The 24,047-nt window shown below is 39.3% G+C and overlaps 1 long non-coding RNA gene and 1 pseudogene across 1 annotated transcript in view; one reads left to right on the top strand and one right to left on the bottom strand.

Annotated features, from left to right (window-relative positions):
- LOC105478699 (uncharacterized) overlaps window positions 1-23,219 on the bottom strand; it is a 41,725-nt gene extending 18,506 nt beyond the window's left edge. Inside the window, exons 1-2 of the long non-coding RNA XR_985386.2 lie at window positions 23,102-23,219; window positions 22,449-22,563 (exon numbers count right to left, since the gene is read on the bottom strand). This is a non-coding gene — a long non-coding RNA (uncharacterized lncRNA). The remainder of the gene's footprint in view (window positions 1-22,448; window positions 22,564-23,101) is intronic.
- LOC139363142 (B-cell CLL/lymphoma 7 protein family member C pseudogene) lies at window positions 6,431-7,940 on the top strand (annotated as a pseudogene).
- Window positions 23,220-24,047: the final 828 nt, after the last annotated feature.

Genomic DNA, 24,047 nt, shown 5'->3' with positions numbered 1-24,047 from the left:
CCAGTCACTGTAGAAAACAGTCTGGAGATTTTACAAAGAATTTAAAGACACCTACCATTTGACCCAGCAATTTCACTACTGGGTATGTATCCAAAGGAAAATAAATCATTCTATCAAAAAGGCACACATACTCATATGTTTATTGTTGCACTATTCACAATAGCTAAGACATGAAATCAACCTATGCTCCCATCAACATAGATTGGATAAAGAAAATGGGGTACATAGACACTATGGAATACTATACAGCCATAACAAAAATGAAATCATGCCCTTTGCAGCAACATGGATATAGTTGTGGCCATAATCCTAAGTGAATTAACTTAAGAATATAAAAATCAGATACTACATGTTCTCACTTATAAGTGGGAACTAAACGTTGAGCATACATGGACATTAATATGAGAATAATAGACACTGCAGAATACTCGACAGAGAGAGCAGGAGTGGGTCATGGGTTGGAAAACCACCTCTCTGATACTATGCTCACTATCTGAGTGATGGGATCAGTATAAGTCCATTTTCACACTGTTATAAAGAACTACCTGACACTGGATAATTTATAAAGGTCTAATTGACTTACAGTTCCACATTGCTGGGGAGGCCTCAGGAAACTTAGAATCATGGTGGAAGGTGAAGGGGAAGCAAGCACCTTCTTCACAAGGTGGCAGGAGAGCGCGAGATTGAAAGCAAAGGAAACCACACACCTTTAAACCATCATAACTCATGAGAACTCATCACTATCACAAGAACAGCATGGGGGAATCCACCCCCATTATCCAGTCACCTCCCACGAGGCCCTTCCCTCCATGTGGGAATTTGAGGTGAGATTTGGTTGGGAACACAGAGCCAAACCATATCGGGGCCATACCCCAAAACTCAGCATTACACAGCATTACACCATATTCCCATGTAACAAACCTATACATGTACTCCCATATCTTTTAGATAAAAGTTGAAATTAAAATATACAAATATCAAAAAGAATGTATATACACACTTAAAGTTTCATAAAATACTTTTATATGTGATAATTTTAATGTTAAATTTAATAATTGAATATTAAATGTGGTCAATGTTTAACATATAATTTCTTGTCAGAAATGTTCTTTATATATTAGTATGTACTCTCTAAAGAGAAGCATAAGATATGTGAGGCAACCATGTCTCTTTATTAAGTGCCTTAAAATTTTGCTTGTTTGGGATTCTATCTTTTCTTAAAAATTGTTTTAATCAATGTTAGAATAGTTTGAATTAATAAATCAGACTTAACTCCCTAACAATTTTTTTTAAAGTTTTCTCTGATGTTACCAAACTTGATCAATAAAACTACTGTTCTCAAGGTTACTAATGGCCTAGTTTCTTTTGCTAAATAAAAAGTGTATAAGAAAAATCACAATCTTATTTTACTTTTCAGCAGAATTTTACCTTGTTGATGGTTCTTAGACTTTTTTAAAAATTACAATATTAACATCAAACTTGAAAACAATTCAAATAATGTTAAAGTGTCTGAACTAGCAATCAGGAAACATCATCTTATTCTTCCCACTCACCATATATAACTATAGTAAGCAGTGCACATGGACAAAGTCTATGAACTTCGAGAAATGTGTTTACACACATTCAAATGCACCAAGTCAACGGAAATGTTAAAAGTGTTCAAAATAAGTTAATGAAGACATAGCTTTTATAAAACATAAAAGAACAAATGAGAAATAATCTTAATGGACAAGGTAATTTGTTGACATTCCCTAAAATAAGACCTGTGTTTTTGCTTTCATGAGCTACTCCAAGATCTGGAAGTTCAGCTCTCTCTTCTGGCTTGGCTGAGTTCCTGGCAAATGCTAATTTAAGGTTAAGGCACAAACCTGCTTGTAACAGAAGGGAAGCCACCAAGGACCTGCAGGCATTCTGCTAGTCTGGCCCCATGGAGAAGAGCAGAATCAATTCTGCCACAGATGGTAAAAACCAAGGAATAGCCAACAAATGTTTGAAGAAAACAGCAGAATAAAAGACAAATAAAAACTATCACATGTAAGCATTTACACACAAAAAAATTATTAAAAACAGAAATTGACATTAAGATATATGTATTTAATATTCTCAGAAATATACTTAGGTATATAAGAAAGTGTCATAGGCAAATAAATTACGCAAGAAAGGAAAGGGGGCGTGGAGAAATTGAGAGACAAAGTTAAGATGTATACAAGTTGTCAACATATATTTGATGAGGATTCTTGCTGGAGAAAACAGGAGAAACAGACATCAAATAATGGAATTAATAATATAATATTTTGATCAAGTGCAAACTTATATATATTTTTCACAACCCAGGCCTTCTGTGGGCTATCTAAAACTTCTTGGCCTAATCCAGAGAAGTGAAAATTTAAGGTTAAGATCATGTATGTGTGGGTCTATTTATGGACTTTATTCTGTTTGTTGCTCTGTATTCTGTTCGCTGCTCTGTTCTTATGCCAATCCTAAATTGCCTTGATTACAACAGAAAACTCTTTTTATGTTTATCATGCTGATTATTTCTCCACATTTTCCCATATGGTTCTAGGCTCTTTGTATTTCCCTTTTTTGTTGTTTTTTTAAAAAAGACTTTATGTATATTATTTTGGATAATTCATGTTTTTCTTCTTAATGCGTAAGAACATTCTTTATCCTTTTCTCTATATTCCTATGTTTGCAATTGCATTTAATTTTGTTTTTGGTCTTTTATTGTTAATTTTAAAGGTTTAGAAACGTTATCCGTATTTTCCTTTGTGATTCTTTTTCTCATTACTGCTATGCTTAGCTAGTTCCAGAAATCACAAACTTGCTCATTTTGCACCTACGTTTTTCTAGATAAATATTTCTAGTCAAATATTTCAGTTGTTTAGATTTTGACTAAAAACTTAGAGAATGAGACATAATAAATTTTTAAAAATCTGAATCTTGTTTGCATATGCCCTCAGACATGACCATCAAATATTTTTCCTGAGATTTTTTTCCAAAGTGAACTATAAAGTTATTTATTTTTCCCCCCAGATCCCAGTGCTATAGGATTGTTATCCCAGAGGTGGCAAGAGTTCTTTTTCACCACATGGAAAAAAATCCATGCAAGAAGGGTGCAGATGGCAACTTTCATAGTCCTGTAACCCTGACTGCATAGTCCTGTAACCCTGACTGCAAATTACTGCTTGTGATGAGTCACATACAGATTGTGAAAGGAAAATATCTTGGGCCCTTTCAAGCTGAGAACTGCTCAGGGCAAACCTGCCTCCCATTCTATTCAAAGTTATTCCTATGCTCACTGAGATAGATGCATATCTGATTGCCTCCTTTGGAAAGGCTAATCAGAAAGTCAAAAGGAGGCAACAGTTCATTGTCTCTCACCTATCTGTGACCTGGAAGCCCTCTTCTGGCTTCCAGTCTTCTTGCCTTTGCTTCAGGTTGTCCTGCCTTCCCAGACTGAACCAATGTACTTCTTACATATTTTGACCGATGTCTCCTGTCTCCCTAAAACGTATACAACTAAGCTGTTCCCCGACCGCTGTAGCACATGTCGTCAGGACTTCCTGAGGCTGTGTCACAGGCGTGCATCCTTGACCTTGGCAAAAGAAACTTGCTAAATTAACTGAGACCTGTCTCAGATTTTGGGGGTTCACATTTTGGTAATCACAGGGGGATTCTGCGTGAAGATGCCACTGACCCGTGACTCTCCTATGAGTGCTTGGTACCCGCATCAGCTAACTCTATGGCTCAAACCAATAGAACAATTTGCAGAGGTCTTTGAGCACCTCCTCCAGTGAATCCCTGATCTCTCAAAATTTGGCCGAGATCTAAAGTTTATTTTGCTGTATAACTCCTCTTTTTTTGGAGACCTACTTGCTTCCAACAAGGAAGGCATGTCTTCCTACTTTCATGATGATGGAAGTCAGGTTAACTCCTTTATGGAGTTTGAGCTCACTACCAACATGGAAGAGGAGTTTTATTTTTCCCTGCTTCTAGGATGGGAGAGACCAGTCTATAGCCTGAGACCCATCACAAGGTAAGTGAAACTAGGCCTCATAAAATTTAGAAAATAGGCCTCATATAAAAAAAATTAACACCAGGTGGCTCTGGATAGGGTCCCACCCTGCCTCAATAAGGTCCCACCCTGATAGGGTCCCACCCTGCCAATTCCGGGAAACAACCTCATGGGGTCCCACCCTGCCAATTCCGGGGTTCCCACCCTGCCTCGAAGTTCCCGGAATCAGCAACTCCAAGAAAAAACCTCATAAGGTCCTGCTCTAACCAATTAGCATAAGACACCTTGCTCAGGCCATAGACAGACCCAATTACCACGCGCCTAAAGCTTTGTTTGAATTTCGCGCCCTAAGCTGTGTTTGAACTTGTATTTGCCTATATAAACAGCCTGTAACAAGCAGTCGGGGTCCCAGGGCCAACTTAGAACTTGGGACCCTAGCGCGCTAGTAATAAATAACTCTCTGCTGTGAATCTCGTGTCGGTGATCCTTCGCGGCGACCCCTGCCCAGGAAGGAATCGACAGTTCGGTTCCAACATTTGGTGCATTGGCCGGGAAGTGGGGTCGTCCGAGGACCCCCGACCCATCCGGCGGAGACCTATCTGGCCCGGGCCACGGACTGCTGACTGAACGGACCTACCAGGTACCTTCGTTTTGTTCTGTCTGTCTTGCCGGCTAACTCTGAACTCTGGAGAGTACTCCTTCTGAATTAAGTGGGGAAGGGGGACAGACGTGTCCCGCACCTTCCCACTTTTCGCCCTGGGGGACGCCCTGGCGGTAGTCTGGGAGAAGGCTAATGACTCGGTCAGCCTCCTCAAATCTGTAGGCAGGCCGCCCCTGCCGTCTGAATATTTTGTAATCTTGTGGCGCTACTCTCTGGCCGCGCGGCTTCTCCTTACTTGTCTGGTCTTTGTTTTTGTTACTTTTGTTTTGTCCTTGTTTGTTATACATGGACGAAATAAGACAGACGTTGACGACTCCTTTGTCTCTGACCCTGACTCACTTCCCTGACGTTCGGGCTCGAGCCCACAACCTCTCCATAGAATTCCGTAAGGGACGATGGCGAAAATTCTGCTCGTCCAAGTGGCCTACCCTCCATGTTGGGTGGCCCCGGGACGAAACATTTAACCTCCCAATTATCTTACAGGTTAAAGCAACAGTGATGGATCCTGGGCCACACGGACACCCAGACCAGGTGGCCTACATAATTACTTGGGAGGATCTGGTCCGAAACCCTCCCTCTTGGGTGAAACCCTTCCTCCATTCCCCTTCCCCATCCCAATCTACCCTCCTTGCCTTAGAAGCCCCAAAGAATCGGAATCCGGACCCGCATAAGCCAGTCCTCCCAGATAAACCCCAGAGGGACCTCCTCCTTCTCGAACCCCTGCCTCCTCCACCTCAAAACCCCCTTCGGGGACCTCCACCTTACGCTTCACCCTTGCCCCCTGTCTTGTCCCCAGCTCTTTCCTCTACCGCCTCGACCCCTACCCTTTCTCCAACTTCTCCCTCGGCCCCTCCCTCCACCCCATCTCCTCCTCCAGCCCCGCCCAAACTCACCCCTCGGACGCCGCCGCCGACACCTCCTCGTCTCCGCTTGCGGCGGACTGAGGACCCAGAAGGCCCTTCCACTTAGCAATCCTCCCTTTTTCCCCTCCGTACTGTCAGTCACACTGTCCAGTACTGGCCCTTCTCTGCCTCTGACCTCTATAACTGGAAGACCCATAACCCTTCCTTTTCCCAAGACTCTCAGGCCCTAACCTCGTTAATAAAATCCATTCTCCTCACCCACCAGCCCACCTAGGATAATTGCCAGCAACTCCTGCAGGTCCTCTTAACCACTGAAAAAGGCAGCAAGTCCTCTTGGAGGCCCGGAAAAATGTGCCAGGACCAGGAGGCCTCCCAACCCAACTTCCCAATAAAATAGACGAGGGATTTCCCCTCACCCGCCCGGACTAGGACTATGAAACGGCACCAGGTAGGGAGAGTCTCCAAATCTATCGCCAGGCTCTGTTGGCGGGTCTCAAAGGGGCAGGGAAACGCCCCACAAATTTGGCCAAGATAAAAAAGAAACCCCTAAGGAAAGGGAAGCCAGGTTAGCGAAGGAACAGATAGAGCGAAAGGATCGTAAAAACCGAGTAAAGGATAAGCATTTAACAAAAATCCTGGCAGCAGTTATGAGAAAGAAAGGACCAGGGAGAGAGGGAAAGAAGCGGAGACGGCCAAAAGTGGAAAAAGACCAGTGTGCCTACTGCAAAGAACAGGGGACTCGCGGAGGCGTTAAGGACAAAAGAGGACTCGGCCAACTCCCGGAGGAACGGCAGGCCGAGAGCGCGGCGCCCGGGCCTGGCGCCAAGCCTGAGCCCGCCAGACGGGAGGGGGCCCCGCCGCGGGCTCGGCTCCGGCCCCAGCCACGCCAGCATGGCCGGCCGGACCGTACGGGCCGAGACCCGGAGCCGGGCCAAAGATAACATCAAGAAGATAATGGCGACCATCAAGAAGGTCCAAAAATGAAAAAAGCAATGAGTGACTGTAGGCGACACTTCCCTTCGTATCTTCAAGTAAGTGCCAGTGGTAGACCCCCAGGAGGAGGAATGAAGGCGGGCAGGTGGCGGGGCAAAGAGATCCCGTGGCCGGGAACGTCGGGGCAGGGGCGCCAGTCCCCGAGGGGGTGGCCCTCTCATCCTGCTGGATCTCAATGATGAGAACAGCAACCAGAGTTTCCATTCGGAAAGTTCCCTGCAAAAAGGCACAGAGCCCAGTCCTGAGGGCAGCCCCCAGCCCAGCTGCCCTGTGTCACCTGCCGGACCCCCAGAAGGGGTCCCTAAAGAGGCTCAGCCCCCACGGCTGGGCCAAGAAAAAAATCCCGGGGGCATAACTGCTGGCAGCACTGACGAACCCCCAATGCTGACCAAGGAGGCCCTGGCAATGATCCAGCAGATGCATGCCTGGACACACTTAAATAATTGAAAGCTAAAATTACTGATTAAAAAAAACTGACTTTCTAATCCCAAAGACAAGTACCCTCGTAGAACAAGTGACATCTGCCTGTAAGGTCTGTCAGCAGGTAAACGCTGGGGCTACCCGAGTGCCAGAAAGGAAACGAACTCGTGATAACCGCCCAGGAGTCTATTAGGAAATAGACTTCACTGAAGTAAAACCTCACTATGCTGGATATAAGTACTTACTGGTGTTTGTAGATACCTTTTCAGAATGGGTAGAAGCCTACCCCACCCGGCAAGAAACGGCACACATAGTAGCCAAGAAAATTTTGGAAGAAATCTTTCCTAGATTCGGACTTCCCAAGGTAATTGGGTCAGATAACGGGCCGGCCTTCGTTTCTCAGGTAAGTCAGGGGCTCGCCAGGATATTGGGGATTAATTGGAAATTACATTGTGCCTATAGACCCCAGAGCTCAGGACAAGTAAAAAGAATAAATAAAACAATAAAAGAGACCCTTATTAAATTGACCTTAGAGACTGGTTTAAAAGATTGGAGACGCCTCCTATCCTTAGCTCTGTTAAGGGCCCGGAATACACCTAACCGTTTTGGGCTCACTCCATATGAAATCCTCTACGGAGGACCTCCCCCTTTGTCAACCTTGCTTAATTCCTTCTCCCCCTCCGATCCTAAGACTGACCTACAGGCCCGGCTAAAAGGACTCCAAGCAGTACAGGCCCAAATCTGGGCCCCCTTGGCAGAACTGTACCAACCCAGACATCCACAGACCAGTCACCCCTTCCAGGTGGGAAACTCTGTCTACATTAGACGGCATCGCACTCAAGGACTAGAGCCTCAGTGGAAAGAACCCTACATTGTTCTCCTGACCAGTCACCCCTTCCAGCCATAAAGGTTGACGGAATCTCCACTTAGATCCACGCATCCCACGCCAAGGCTGCTCCAGAGACGTCCGGATCAACACCACTTAAGACGTGAAAACTCCAACGCTCCGCGGACCCGCTCAAGATAAGACTCTCTCGTATCTAACTCCTTACTTATTGTTTACCCTTCTTCCCTGCGCCGTCTCTAGTGTAGTTTTTGACGCTAACCCCCACCGGCCATTTAGCCTGACCTGACAGATAATTAATTTTAATAATCAAGAGGTCTTAAATAAGACCTCCGAGAATACTCCTATAAAGACTTGGTTTCCAGACCTCTATTTCAACCTAAAAAAATATATATATATAGCAAAAAAAAAATAAAAGACACAGGCCCCCGGTTTACTAGTCCCACAGGAGTCCTATTAAGAACTCCTCAAGATAGACAAAAATAGAAAAGACAGGCTAGAAAAATGTCCATCAGCCGGAACAGGTTTTATGCCTGTCCCGGATGCAAGACAGAACCAATAAAAAACTTGTAGAAATCTGACTCACTTGTATTGCAAAAACTGGTCCTGTGTAACTACTAATAATAAAAAGTAAAAATAAGCCACAAAACCTTAGTATATAACTATGCCCTTTGTTCAGCCCTGTACCACAACCCGATATTCAGAAAATTGCAACCTGGTTCACATCAAGTTTAAAGATGCGGCAAAATCTGATAACAGATAGATAACAACAAAATTAATATAAAGTCTCTATTTATACCAGCACAACCCGCCTAAAATTCCCCTCCAAATCAGACTATTAGTCAATCCAGACACTGCCCCTGTTGCAGTAAGGCCAGACCAGGTTTTATTAGAAGCTAAGAAGCCCCCGGTTTCCATATCGGAGAAGCCCCAACTAAAAACTCCTCAAAGCACTTCCCCGCCCTTAATCTCCCTCACCCTCGCCGACATGTTAAAAATTAAGGTAGCGGCTAGAGTTAAGACCAGGACAGCAGCCCTAGTGCATAGTAACCATCATCTGCAACAACTTAAAGTAGCCATAGATAAAAACCTTAAAGCCATAGAACAATCTATCACAAAACTTGAAAAGTCCTTGACTTCTCTGTCTGAAATTATATTACAAAACCGACAAGGACTAGAAATTGTCTTTCTAAAAAAGGGCGGGCTCTGTGCAGCCCTAAAAGAGCAATGTTGTTTTTATGCAGATCATTCAAAAATAGTTAAAGATTCTATGGCAAAACTAAAAGAGAAAAAATCTCAACAAAGTTAGTTTAAAAATTAGTACAACCAATCCCCTTGGCTTAGCACCCTAATCTCCACCATCTTAAGACCCCTCATCCTGCTCACGCTCATCCTGACTTTCAGGCCATGCATACTCAACCACTTACTCACCCTTATTAAAAATAGATTACATGCTATGGTTCTGACCCAACTATACCAGACCCTCAGGACTAAAAAAAGAGGCTCAAGATTGAGCCTCTGACACAAAAAGAGGAGGGAATGAAACTAGGCCTCATAAAATTTAGAAAATAGGCCTCATATAAAAAAAATTAACACCAGGTGGCTCTGGATAGGGTCCCACCCTGCCTCAATAAGGTCCCACCCTGATAGGGTCCCACCCTGCCAATTCCGGGAAACAACCTCATGGGGTCCCACCCTGCCAATTCCGGGGGTCCCACCCTGCCTCGAAGTTCCCGGAATCAGCAACTCCAAGAAAAAACCTCACAAGGTCTTGCTCTAACCAATTAGCATAAGACACCTTGCTCAGGCCATAGACAGACCCAATTACCACGCGCCTAAAGCTTTGTTAGAATTTCGCGCCCTAAGCTGTGTTTGAACTTGTATTTGCCTATATAAACAGCCTGTAACAAGCAGTCGGGGTCCCAGGGCCAACTTAGAACTTGGGACCCTAGCGCGCTAGTAATAAATAACTCTCTGCTGTGAATCTCGTGTCGGTGATCCTTCGCGGCGACCCCTGCCCAGGAAGGAATCGACAGTTCGGTTCCAACAGTAAGTAACTGGTTTGGGATTCTGTCTTGCAAATTCTTTTTAAGCAACTAAAGTTAGCATTAACAAGCAGCTGGTACTAATTTCTGTTTACACTTAGAGCACTCAGAAATCATGTAATTTGTGTGATCATTATTAGTTTTCCTAAACTGTTTTGTTGTTTGTTTCTGGTCTTGTTGGGTTTGTGTGTGTGTGTGTGTTTCATTGCTTTCCCTTATCAGATCTGGCTAACTCTAAACCTTCTAGCTCATTAATGTGGAAATCTTCTACTCCAAAGAAATAAGAGCACCTTGCTCCCCTCAGAGACTGAGAACCATGTGAGGGTGTCTGGGAGAAACACTCCCTCAGACAAGCCGTGGCTCTAAATAGGTTCCCCTGCAGAAGAACACACTTGATGTTTAATCTCAGACGGCAGGTACATATGAGGAGCTGACCCCTCCTGCACCTTGAGGCCCTGACACACTGTGCCAGGTAGCTGAGACATGGGTGAACCAAACAGGTTCAGGGGATCATGACCCTGAAGAGCTAGGTCTGCGAGCAGCACATTTTGGGTCCGCCACACGTCCCAGTTTGGTTAAATCCGAAGAGTTCCTTGGGGAACAAAGCCTTTGAAGTGGGAGGAAAATGGTCAGCAAAAGGGAAAAAGAAAAAGAGAAAAGATTTTTGATTTTGACTACTAAAGGGGCTTTACTTACATAACGAGGCCACGTTTTTGCAGTCAAACCAAACTGAAAGAGCAATGGCAGTACTGCTGAAATAGCAGCACTTTGTCCTAGCTGATATATGGTAATGAGATTTAAAAAGATGTTTTTAAAAAGTTTAATGGTTAAAAGTCAGCTTAACTAAAAGGATAACATACAAGATGTGCATGTGTATGTGTGCATGTGTGCATATTTGTATTTAAAAGGCCTTCATGGTTTTGGTTTTGTTTGTTTGAGTATTTGTTTTTCTCTTCTAAGATCTTGCTTTTTTTGAGCAAAAGCTTTCTTTTCTTCTTATTGGTTGACTGAATTCTGTTTTCACCTGATTTATTGGCTAACATAGTTATTACAACAGAGGCTACACTTGGGTCTTTAAGGAATAATGTAGTTTAGACAATCAGAAATGTCTTTGTTTAAAAAAAGTTTTTTTAAGTGCACTGTAAAGGCGTCTTCCTCTAGCACCACCAAACTTGTTCTCTCTGTACCTTATGATGTAAATTTTGCTATATAATTTTCACCTGAGTTGTTTCCTTTAATACGCAAATTTAAGGCTATTTAGCTACCAACTGCCTAGGGTTGTAAAACAGGTTATCAAGGATCTAAAAGTCTCAGATAGGAAAAATAAATGGTCTTTATGAATCTATAAAATGTACTTCCATTGACATGCCCAGTACCTCTATGTATTTATGTATTGTGTATACAATGTCTCACTACTGAAAATATATAAAGGGATCTAATTAATTGGCCTAAAGAAAAATGAAAGCATTTAAATCAAATACGTTATCAGGAAAAAAGAAAAAACTAGTCAAATGCTTTTTCAAGTTTATGTAACTTAAGTAAAATCTTTAATAAATAAGCTAGCTTTAAAAATTATTAGTAAAGTAATATCAGAAATGTCTGAGGAATTGCCAGCATACTTTTTTTGCATTTATTAATCAGGTAATTTCGTACTTATCCCTGCCAAATAGTATAAGGTATCAAAATTTGGCACAGAGGTTACAAAACTACAAACCCTGTCCGAAACAGAGTGATCTTTGCTTGTGTAATTTTTAATAAATAAGATATTGATATTGGTTTAATGAAAACAGCTATTTCTTAAATTTAGTAAGATTACCATAACTTCTAATCTTGTGGCTTTAGCGAGTCTAGTTCACAGGCAGTAAGGAGGTTTGTTTTGGGAAAGGACTGTTATTGCTTTTGTTTCAAAGCTAAACCATAAACCAAGTTCCTCTCAAAGTCCAGAAATGAACAAGGACAACTTGGAAGCTAGAAGCAAGATGGAGTCCATTAGGTCATATCACTTTCACTGCCTCTGTTATATTTTTGCAATGGTAATCTATAACTTTAAATCATAACTATCACAGTTTTCATAAATAATCTAGGTAAACCATTAAAATAATTAGGTAAATGTAATAAGATAAATACTTGTAGACAAATGTCATAATTTATAATCTAAAGTTGTATTAAATTAAATAGATATTTCATTATTTGGATATTTTCCAATCTATATTGTAGGAGAACATTCTTGCAAGAAAAATAAAAGTGTGTCCTTTTTCTTTAAAAAAAAAAAAAAGGTGAACAAGTATTGTCTAATTCAAAGCTTATTTAAAGATTATATATAAAACAAGGTAAAAAGAACCGGGAAATAAAAAAGAGATGTAAGGAAAATTATAAAAATAAAGAGGTTTTGTGTGTGGTAAGAAAGCTTAAAGAGAAACAATTTTATATGAGAAAGCATCTTGTATGGCAGATTTAGTCTTAGATAAAATGACTGGTTGTTTAAGAAGGAGGGATACTCAGGAAAAACCAGAAAGTCCCAAGCATGTTATGAACCATTGGTGTAAGTCACAATAAGAGGATTTATTTTGGAAAAAAAATAAATCTTTAATATGATCAAGCTGTCATATTATTATTAAATTTTAGTTTGCTTAGAAAAAAACTGAGATAATTTTTTTAATTAAGGTTATTACATCCATGTGTCTTCCTGTATGTGCTTTTAAATTTCTTGTGACATTGAGTTACAGAGCTTTGACTCCTGGATCTAAAAAGGACACCAAGTCCTGCTAAATCTTAAACACTGACAGCAATTAAAGTCTCATCTTCAGGCCCCATAGAAGATGTCAATCAAAATAAACTGCATTCCTGAGACACAGAGCCAGAAATTAAAGCCATTTCAACTTTTCAAGGCCCAGGAACTATCACAGAAGAGGTGGGTGCATAAGATTGCAAGGGCCGATTTTGAAAGATAAAATAAGTTAAATTTCTCTATAAATTAATTATTAATGTCAAAGGCACATTGATGCAAGACCAGCATATGGACCCCTGTGTCAGATTAGCAAGGTTTTCTTGAAGAACTAACCAACTCCTTAATAAAGTTTATAAAGCTTATAAAAGGCTTAAAAAGTTATATCTTATTATCAAGATTAAATTTTATAGATTGTTACAAAATTTTGAAAAAGCAAATTTAATTGGCTTCATGCTCTTTTTATTAGGACTTCTTTTTTTTTTTTTTTTTTTTTTTTTTTTGAGAAAGAGTCTCACTCTGTCACCCAGGCTGGAGTGCAGTGGCATGATCTCAGCTCACTGCAATCTCTGCCTTCCAGGTTCACGCCATTCTCCTGCCTCAGACTCCCGAGTAGCTGGGACTACAGATGCCTGCCACCACGCCCAGCTAATTTTTTACGTTTTTAGTAGAGACAGGTTTCACTGTGTTAGTCAGGATGGTCTCGACCTCCTGACCTCATGATCCGCCTGCCTTGGCCTCTCAATTTTATTAGGACTTCTTATTTGGAAAATTAAGTCTCCTCTCTCAAAGAAGGAAGGTTTTCACTTTTTTGAAATGCTTGAGTTATCACTTTGGTTACATGAATGACTTCACAATAACCTGTAATTCTACTTTGTAGTATCAAGTGTTTTAAACCTTTTACATTTGACAAGCTTTCCAAAATCAAACTACTAATTGTGTCTTTTTCTGACCTAATAAATCCTTTAAGATATTAATTTCCCTAAAGTCCAAAAATGACAAAATTTGGCTTATTTGGTATAAAAATTATACCAGAAGAATTGTCAAATATTAAATGGTGCTTGATTTTCTTTGGGCTGTATTTGTAAAATATGTTATTGATATGTGTTCCAAAATTATGGAAAACTCCTGTTATTTTGATATGACTTAGTGTACATTATCAGTAATAAGCATAATTGTTATGTTAAAGTTATTGTGTACCACAGAGGTAATACATTTCTTTGTCAGTTGTGTCTTTGACTATGGGTGCCCTAAAACCTTTTTTCATCCATGGACAATTGTTGCCTTGTTTTGGTCCTCTTTAGAAGATGATTTTATAATCAGCTATAAAACTTTAACAGGTGCTCATGAATGCAGGTTTCTGATAACTTCAAAGATTGTAACATTGGAATAGAGAAAAAAATGTTCAGGACTCATGGAGAGTTAAAATGTTCATGAATATCAAGCAGAACAGAAATTAACTGCATGGACTGAACTAATCTTTGTAATTTTTTGCTTAAAATCTTTGCTGATCCTTTGTTTTGCTTTTCAGAGTCTTAAAACTTTTCTTTTGAGCTACTCACAGCTTTAAAAAATTTAGTATAGTCCTCTGAATAAAATTTGGAGCTTATTTGTTTCTCTCTACCTGATTTATCCAGAATTTGGAAATTATTTGTGAGTATTCTCAACTTATGGCAAAAGAGTTATTTGCATAAGTGCAATAAAAATCTGTTTTCAGGCCAGGATTGGTGATTAATGCCTGCAATCCCAGCACTTTGGGAGACCAAGGCAGGTGGGTCCCCTGAGGTCAGGAGTTTGAGACCAGCCTGTCCAACATGATGAAACCCCATCTCTACTAAAATACAAAAATTAGCTGGGTGTGGTGGTGGGCAACTATAATCCCAGCTACTCAGGAGGTGGAGGCAGGAGAATTACTTGAACCCAGGAGGTGGAAGTTACAGTGAACCGTGATCACTCCAGCCTGGGTGACAAGTGTGAAACTCCATCTCAAAACAACAAACAACAACAACAATGACAACAACAAAGAATCTGTTTTCATTTGTAACAGGACACAATTAAAGAAACTTGTTATTTTACCAAGACTTTAACTGGAATGGTGTGCTCTCCTTTAAGGAATCAATATTGAGTTATGGAGCCAATAAAGCCTTTGGCCTCATATTCTGTGTATGTAGTCCCTGTACAGGGTTTCTGACCTGTGCTAAGTAAAGAATGTCACCTTCTGACAGATTCAGAAGGCCCAGGTTTATCTTGGAACCTCAAGAGGAGAGGAAATTCACCCAACTCATAGATATTTGATGGCACAAATCCGTGGCTCTGCTCAGCTTTTAAAAAGTCTTATCTGAGATCCCTTCTATGGAACAAAGTTTCATTAAAGCCAATTTAAAAGACTATGTAAAAATAATTATTTTTGCTGTAATGCATACAAATAATTAGGCCAAGTATAATAAAGAAAACCAGTCCTACCATGATTTATCTTTAGTAAAATGGGAAACTGGAGAGAGAAAAATTATGTTTCAGAAACTGTAGTACACCTGTTGTGATCTAATCTTGCCCTAATGTTTTCTCCATTTTTATTATTTCTACAGTTTTGGCTGAATTCTAATTTTTTCTTGGCTACAAGTCTTCAAAATAATGTTTTATTTTATTTCCTTCTTGTTTTCCATTTATCCTAATTGGGAGTCACTGAAAACTAACTTGTGCTTTCTTAAAGCCCTGCAAAGTGAAACCAGACAACTTAAACTTCAAAAAAAACCAGCCTCAACCTATTTACATACATAAGCCACTTTCATACCTGTACTGATGTGTAGACTTCAGAGTAATGTGGCTTATATTAATTTTCCAAGATTGTTCTTTTGTTTGTTGTTGTTTTTCTCCCCACTTCTCCCTAATTTCTCTTCATAGGACGTGAGACTTCACAACTTGCTAAAAACGAGCTTTTGGGACCTACCCATCTAGGAATAATCCATCCTAGCAATAAGAGATCAAGTGAAACCTGAGAGCAGAGACTCATTTTCTTCTAAAATGCTTTCTCCAAAAGATTTTTAAGAAGAAAAGGGGGAAAATGTGAAAGGAAAATGTCTTAGGCCCTTTCAAGTTGGGAACTGCTCAGGGCAAATCTGCCTCCCACTCTATTCAAAGTCATCCCTCTGCTCACTGAGATACAAGCATATCTGATTACTTCCTTTGGAAAGGCTAATCAGAAACTCAAAAGAATGCAACTGTTTGTTGTCTCTTACCTATCTGTGACCTGGAAGCCCCCTCCCTGCTTCCAGTCTTCCTGCCTTTCCTTCAAGTTGTCCTGCCTTTCCACACCATACCAATGTACTTCTTACATATCTTGATTGATGTTTCATGTCTCTCTAAAATGTATAAAACTAAGCTGTGCCCCGACCACCTTGGGCACATGTCATCAGGGCTTCCTGAGGCTGTGTCATGGGGCTGAGTCCTCGACCTTGGCAAAATAAACTTTCTAAATTAACTGATGATACCTGTCTCAAATTTTGGGGGTTCACAATATCCAGAAGTATATCTATAAAAGTTATTTGTTTTCTTCTAAATTACAATATCCACTGTATAGAGCACCATTGACATAAGTAACTCCATTTTAGAAAAAGGCCTCATCTTATATTTCAAATGGCATCATATCAGTGGGACCAGATGTTTGTCTAATCAAGAGAGTCTATACCCAACAAGACAGAGGTGTAAGACAGCCCTCACCAGAGGATGGAAGGATGGTAGTCCAAGACACTCCCCTTGTCCATGTTGCTATCCTTGGACTGGTTCATTAACATCTTTCCCTATACTACACGGTTTTCTCACAATGTTAAATGTTATTCTGATGTGGAAATTTTAATCTATCACATGTATATATTCATTATACTACTATGTATGGTTTGCCATATTGACTAACTTGTAGATCAGTTTGAGCCTGTGTGCTCTTGGCTGTGACTGCCAAGTGAACAGATAATACTAAGGAGAGTTGCCTCCTTGGGAACTCCATGTAGCTTGTGCCTTATACGAATAAATAAGCATCAGTAAAAGCCTGACCTTATAAAAAGATACAAACATGCATGGATCTGATTATGTCTGACTTTGTACATCTCATGACATCTGCAGCCAATTAACATGTCTATTTTAGTCTCTGGATAGTCCTAGAAAGGAAAGGTATACACAAATACTTGACAAGTGGAAGAAAAAGGTCTGCAGCTTGGGTACATACTAATACCTTCCTTCTGTTTGTTAATTGTTTAAATTTTGCTTTTGTTGTATGCAACTAAAGCATGCTATAGTATACGCATCTTCTGTTTTTTACAATTATTTGGCATAAATACAATGGTTTTATTTTTATTTTGTTTGTTTTAGTCTACCATTCCTCAGATAATGAGAGCTCTATCTAAACATGGAATCTTTCAGGATACAAAGTTATATATTATCCATGTCTGCAGTCTTTGAACTTCAGAGAGATAGTTACCTTCTGGCATCTAATAGATCCTCTATTGTGATTCTACTGAAATAAATCGCTTCTGCCTTTAATCATGATGCTGGATGTGAACCATTTGAGTCTATGATAAACAGTAATTTCCACACGTGTTTTCAAGGCTTTTCTTTGCTCTGCCTCACTTCGGCAAGTAATTTTTTATGGACTGTTGAAGGAAGTCAGGGACCCCGAACAGAGGGACCGGCTGAAGCCATGGCAGAAGAACATGAATTGTGAATATTTCATGGACATGTATTAGTTCCCCAAATTAATACTTTTATAATCTCTTATGCTTGTCTTTACTGCAATATCTGAATATAAATTGTGAAGATTTCATGGACACTTATCACTTCCCCAATCAATGCCCTTGTGATTTCCTATGCCTGTCTTTAATCTCTTAATCTCGTCATCTTCATAAGATGAGGAGGATGTATGTCATCTCAGGACCCTGTGATGATTGTGTTAACTACACAAATTGTTTGTAGAGCATGTGTGTTTGAACAATATGAAATCTGGGCACCTTGGAAAAAGAACAGGATAACAGCAATGTTCAGGAACAAGAGAGATAACCTTGAACTCTGACTGCCGATGAGTTGGACGGAGCAGAGCCATATTTCTCTTCTTTCAAAAGCAAATAGGAGAAATATCACTGAATTCTATTTCTCAGCAAGGAACATCCCTGAGAAAGAGAATGCGCCCCTGAGGGTAGGTCTATGAATGGCCCCCTTGGAGGCTGCTTTCTTTCATGGTCGAAGCTGAAGGGATGAAATAAGCCCCGGTCTCCTACAGTGCTCCCAGGCTTATTAGGACATGGAAATTCCCGCCTAATAAATTTTGGTCAGTCAGGTTGTCTGCTCTCAAATCCTGTCTCCTGATAAGATTTTATCAATGATAATGCATGCCTGAAACTTCATTAGCAATTTTAATTTCGCCCCATCTTGTGGTCCTGTGATCTCGCCCTACCTCCATTTGCTTTGTGATATTCTATTACCTTGTGAAGCATGTGATCTCTGTGACCCACACCCTATTCGTACACTCCCTCCCCTTTTGAAAATCACTAATAAAAACTTGCTGGTTTTACAGCTCGGGGCATCATGGAACCTGCCGACATGTGATGTCTCCCCCGGACACCCAGCTTTAAAATTTCTCTGCCTTGTACTCTTTCCCTTTATTTCTCAGACCAGCCGACGCTTAGGGAAATAGAAAAAAAAAAAAACCCATTAAATATCGGGGGTGGGATTTCCCCTGATAATGGACCACATTTTCTAAAATATAAAGCCATATAACTTTATTCACTCCTCCCTTGTCCCTTTTCTTGCCTTTTGGTTTCCTGACAATTTTAAACCACAAATTGATGTTAAAAGAGGTTTACTAGGAGGGTGAAGACACATGAGCAGAGTGCTCACTAAGTAGAAGGAAAGTCAGAACCTTCCCCAGGGTTCTCAGTGGCAAGGCATGGTGAAGGGGTTAAGCTAAGCTGTACCAACGTCAAGAAGTTCTGGTTATACTGGATTTCAATCAGGACAGAAGAGCTCTCACTTGTCAGCAGTCATTTATGGCCTCTTTTTCCCAACTTCTTATAATCCAAAATGTTCCAGGCACATGGAAAACAGGGAGAAAACAACTCCATGTGGAAGCTTTCCAAACATTTGGGGCCTAACGACTAAGACATAATGAGAGGTGAGAGACCTGGGTCGAGAAAAGGAAAAAAAACAACAACACAGTATTCCCAAAAAGAGAAAGCGTGTAGTAAGGAAAATCATGGGATAAAAAGCCATACTGTTGTGTGAGCCATGGGAGGCTGTCTGCTGATCCCTGAGGGCCACACATATTTTGGGGCAGAGAGGAAGAGGAGTATCTTTACTTATAATTCCATCTAAATTTTCTAAAACTTAAGCTATTGATGTAATATTTTCTGTTCTATTCTTGTTTTCAATGGAAAAATGTTAATGTGAGGATTTTGAAGGAAATGTGATTTATAATCTTATATTATTCACAGTCCAGGAAATGGCACAATACTTCTTTGAAATGATTAAATACTTCTCATAATTAAATGCTCTGAAAAAATCAAACTCTTTGGAATCAAAGCTCTTGTCTTAAATCACAAAACATCACAATGATAGTTAGTTCACCTGTGTTCAAAGCAGTAATTTGTTAGTAGTTACATAAATACAATGATCACACACCACTCTTGACATAGTTTTAATTGTATTATTATTTTGTCTTTTGGATTCCCACAATAACTTACAGAACTGATTGATTCTTGAAAGGTAAGAGTTTATGTAACTGAACCATTATTATTCTAATGTGTACATTTCAAAGGTGAATCAAGAAAAAAACTGTTTTATTTCAGTTATTGTTAATACTACATTTTTAAAGCTTTTTAAACTTCATTTGGAAATTCTCTATTTCTGATGAGCAGAAAAAAATCTGATGTAGGATGTCTTTTTCACTAGAAAACATCTTTTTTTTTTTTTTTTAATTTTGATTTTTAAGAATTTAAGGACAAAGATCCTACCCCTTCCTCAGAGTTGGCCCTAACTCTACCCCTTTCCTTCATGAAAGATGCATGTAAAGTAGATTTTTATACTGTTTACTTCCACTGTTATTCAACATTCAGAAAACCAAAATTCCTCAATGACTATACTGTAGGAATACAGGATTTCATTAAACTACACTGTAGGAATACAGGATTATCATTAAATGATAACAATAAATTGCTAAAGAGGTTATCAGAATGGTCATTATATCCCTCACTCCTCAATCCGCTGATACCTGACTTTCACTCCACCCACTGCATATGAGCTGATGTACTGATCTCAAACATTTTACAATTATAATCTGGTGGTATCTTCTTAATCTTCTACCTTTGTGGGTTTGCTATAGCACTTGAAAAGTAGTAACAATAAGTTTCAGCATTTAAGATAAGTAGCACTGATTAAAATTTTTATTTCTTTAAAATTCTCTCATGAAAAAGAACTCTATAATAGTAAGACTTAGTTTTCCAGAATTAAACCAGATTATTCACACCTCCATCATTTCTGCCTCCTGTAGCCTGTGGCCACTTTATCCCCTGATTGTTCAGAATGTGGCTCCTGCTCATGATTTTCACTCTAGAATGTGAATTCCCGTATTTGGTTATTCTTTTTTTTAGTGTCTGTGCTGTTCTGTTTACTTGCATGCTGTTGATACAAATGTCCGCATGTCTTTCTGGCCAATCTCATTGGGTGGCTTAAGGATTCATCTTAAATGACTCCTAGACATAGATTTCTTGTCATAGGTTCTCTGTTTTGTACAGTTTCAATATGTATTTCCAACTGTCTATAATTTGTTCCATCCTGAAGGGGTTTACAGTTATTTCAATATTGAGTCAAACATTAAAAGTGTTTCTTCTACATGTACAAATTTATAATGCATTCCATTCCATTCTGTGGATTTGAGAAAGTTAATTAAATTTCTTCCCCTGGTTTTCTCATTGCCAATTGTTTAATTTAAGAAAACATAAATATCTTCATACTCTCCCTTTTTTTTTTTTTTTTTTTTTTTGAGACGGAGTCTCGCTCTGTCACCCAGGCTGGAGTGTAGTGGCACAATCTCGGCTCCCTGCAACCTCCACCTCCCGGGTTCAAACAATTCTCCTGCCTCAGCCTCCCAGGTAGCTGGGATTACAGGTGCCCACCACCATGTCCAGCTAATTTTTTGTATTTTTAGTGGAGACAGGGCTTCATCTTGTTGGCCAGGTTGGTCTCAAACTCCTGACCTCATGATTCGCCTGCCTCAGCCTCCCAAAGTGCTGGGATTACAGGCTCTAACCATTCTTAAAGGTCTATTCACTTATAGCTCCCTCAGACTCAATTTTCCCCAGTCTTCCCTTCTTTCTTGTTTCTGGTCTGTCTCCTAGAACAGTAGGCAGGATGGGGAAGAGTTAAGAACAGATATAGAGGCGAACACTGAGGACATTTACATTTTTCTCCACGCTACGACTTTCAGTTTAATACCTTTTTGTTATACTTCACTTTAAATGGGAATATATCACACAACTAAAACAGAATAAGTCTTGCTTCATCTGGAGTAGAGCTTTAATAGAAAAGTTTCGTGAATGATTTGCTCCATTCTGTTGAACACATTTTTTTCCAGCTTAAAGATAATAAGGACTAAGAAAGTCACTTTAGTACTACGTGGAGATATTGATAGACTGTTCTCAAACAATTTGCAGTAGTGGGTACAGAGTAAATACCATAGGTTTTCTAGAAAACTGACTGCGAAAAGTCAAAGAAACTTTAAAAAATAAAAATGGCTTTTTATTCCATCACTCAAATGGGAAACACTCTGATATATTTATTGTTTGTTTATTTAAAAGCAGTATTTGTTAAATAACTACGATATTTCAGGAATATAGAATATAACTAACAGACAAGTGCATTTTAGGGAAAAACTAATTAAATACTTTATTAATAGGCTATTATTGAGAACTCTTGTACTGAAATTTAACCCCAACCCTCCCCCCTTTAACTGCCTTTTCCATATTTGGGACACAAAAATCACGAGAAAGAATAATAGAATACAAACTAGGAGTTTCCTCAGGATAGCAGATACACATGGAGGACTAAACATCACACATTTAACTAGGAGAGAGCTGACTAGAAACTCACTCTTAGCTTAAACTCTGAAAACAAGGAATTCCAGAGCACTCATTAGAACAGCAGGGCATACCAATAGGAATTTGTTTTGAAAAACAGAAGAATGTTTTAGAAATAAAATCGTTTGTGTTCTCAGTCCAAATCATGGGAACATAATCATGAGAAATACATTCAAAAGTTAAAAGAATATATTAAGAAAAGGAAAGCATAAATGTATCATTAAAAAGGAAAGCTACATTTGAGGGCTTAAAACTCTGTTGTGAGCAAAAAAATAAAAATAAAATAAAATAACGTGGGCTATAGAAAATCGAATCAGTGATGTGGAGGAAATAGTAAGTCCACTCAGAATGCAGGTTAAAATGTGACCAATGCTGAGATAACAGAGAACGAAAAAGAAAGAATAAAAAGTCCACACAAATACATTTGAGTTTCCTTAACAGGAAAGCCGAAGCAATGTTTTAAAAGCAATAATCAAAGAAATAACAGAAGAGTGCTTTTCTGAGATGAAGAAAAAACAGTAGATTTACATAATGGTATGTTCACATAAAACGGTCTTTTAAATCAGGTCTTTACATAATAAAGGACTATACTGTACAAGTGGAAAACAAAAATATTCAAAACTTCTGTTGCAGGATGTAACTGATAGCTATCACTTCAAAATATACAGTCCCCAAATACCAGCGGCGTACGACAATATGATTTTTTTTTTCTCCAGATCTACACATCCACCAGTAAAGCTCTGTGATAGCAGCTGGGTTCACTCACCTGTCTGGGCTTAGCGGGGTAGCTCTGCTTCACTCCACAGGCGTAGCCTTCTCAGGTGTGCTCCACATCTCATTCTGAGACCCAGACTGAAGGGCAGCAGCCTCCTCAAACAGTCCTTCTCGTAGCAATAGTGAAAAGACAAAGGACAGGTCAAAACAAGCAAGCATATGAGTCCCTGCTTGCACCCCAATTCTTAACATTTTACCCACATGGCTGGGCTCTTTCAAGGACATTTTATATATGTATTAGCACTATCCAGTGAAGTCAGTGACAGCTGCCATTTCTCATAGAAACTCTAGTTAAAAAAAAAAAATCAAGACTTATTTGTGACTAGAAGGGAATGCCTATGTTCTCTGCCATTAAAAAAAAAAAACAAAAAACGCAGATTCATGTATTCATATATGCATTTAACAACTCTATCAAGTTAATATTTATGGTTTCAATAATCCTATTTCTAAATCAAATGCATGCATAAAGTTATTTGCGAAGGAGATAGTTTGAATTTTGTCCTCACTGAACAAAGAGGCAAATCTGAGTTCTGTTTTCTTTTCCCAGTGTATTATCTCTCCTTTTCCTCCACATTTGTCTCTAAACATAAAAGTACGCAGTTTTACTTCTGTAAGATTTAGAATTGTATCACCTCTATGACTCACCACTCATCTCTAGCAGAAGATACGCAGTTTTGGTTAAATCACTCCCAAAGTAATAAGCCTGAAGTCTTCTTTTCTGGCTTTCAGGAAGCCTAGAGAGAGCTGACCTGCTAATGAAATGCCATTTGTGTAACAATCCCTGGGTCTCTTATGAGTGTTGCCAATAAATGAAATTCAACGGCATTACAAAATGAAAAGTACTATCACAAGACAGGATGTTGGGAATTCCAGATGGTGTGTGTGCGTGTGCATGTGTGTGTACTGCATTTGCATAGATAATTGTTGGAGTTTGATAGACAGTTTGACATCTTTTAAAAAGTAATAATGTACAGAAAGGACAAGTCAGAAGAGGAGACGAAGGAAACTAGACACTTTCTTGTACTGTTACTAGACATTTCAATAAATGCAAACATTCCAGGGAAAAGTATGACAATACTTAGTGAACATTAATATGAATTGCTTTTTACCTGAATAAGGAGTTTAAAAATTTAAAAATGCATGCTGTTTAGAGAAGGTTGGATTTTACTGACCAGGCTAAAATGCATTATATCAAATGAGCAAAATTATTATGTTCTAAAAAATGAGTATTATTTCCAATAGCTCCAGTTACAATAGACACTCTTTATATACATAACACTATAGTAAGAATAAGTGTATGCAAGTAAAATAAATAACATTGGAAGCCAGGAAAGAGATTCTCTTATAGACTCTGAATTGGAAACAGTATTAAGGGGGAAAATAAGATTGTAGGCAACAGGGCTTAGACAGTAAATCAAGATAATTTACTGACTTACTGTACAAACGTACTTTAAACATGATACATTCTAATCAAGGTCAAAATTCTCATTGATCTATATTGCCTCACCTGTTCTGCTAGACACTTTGAAATAGTCACAAACACATTTTTACATGTGCCAAGCTGATTACAGATGAGTGAAACCAAATTGGA

The sequence above is a fragment of the Macaca nemestrina genome, chromosome 5 (genome assembly GCF_043159975.1).
Source record: "Macaca nemestrina isolate mMacNem1 chromosome 5, mMacNem.hap1, whole genome shotgun sequence".
Taxonomy (NCBI): Eukaryota; Metazoa; Chordata; class Mammalia; order Primates; family Cercopithecidae; genus Macaca; species Macaca nemestrina.
This window is presented reverse-complemented; position numbering and strand designations above follow the sequence as displayed.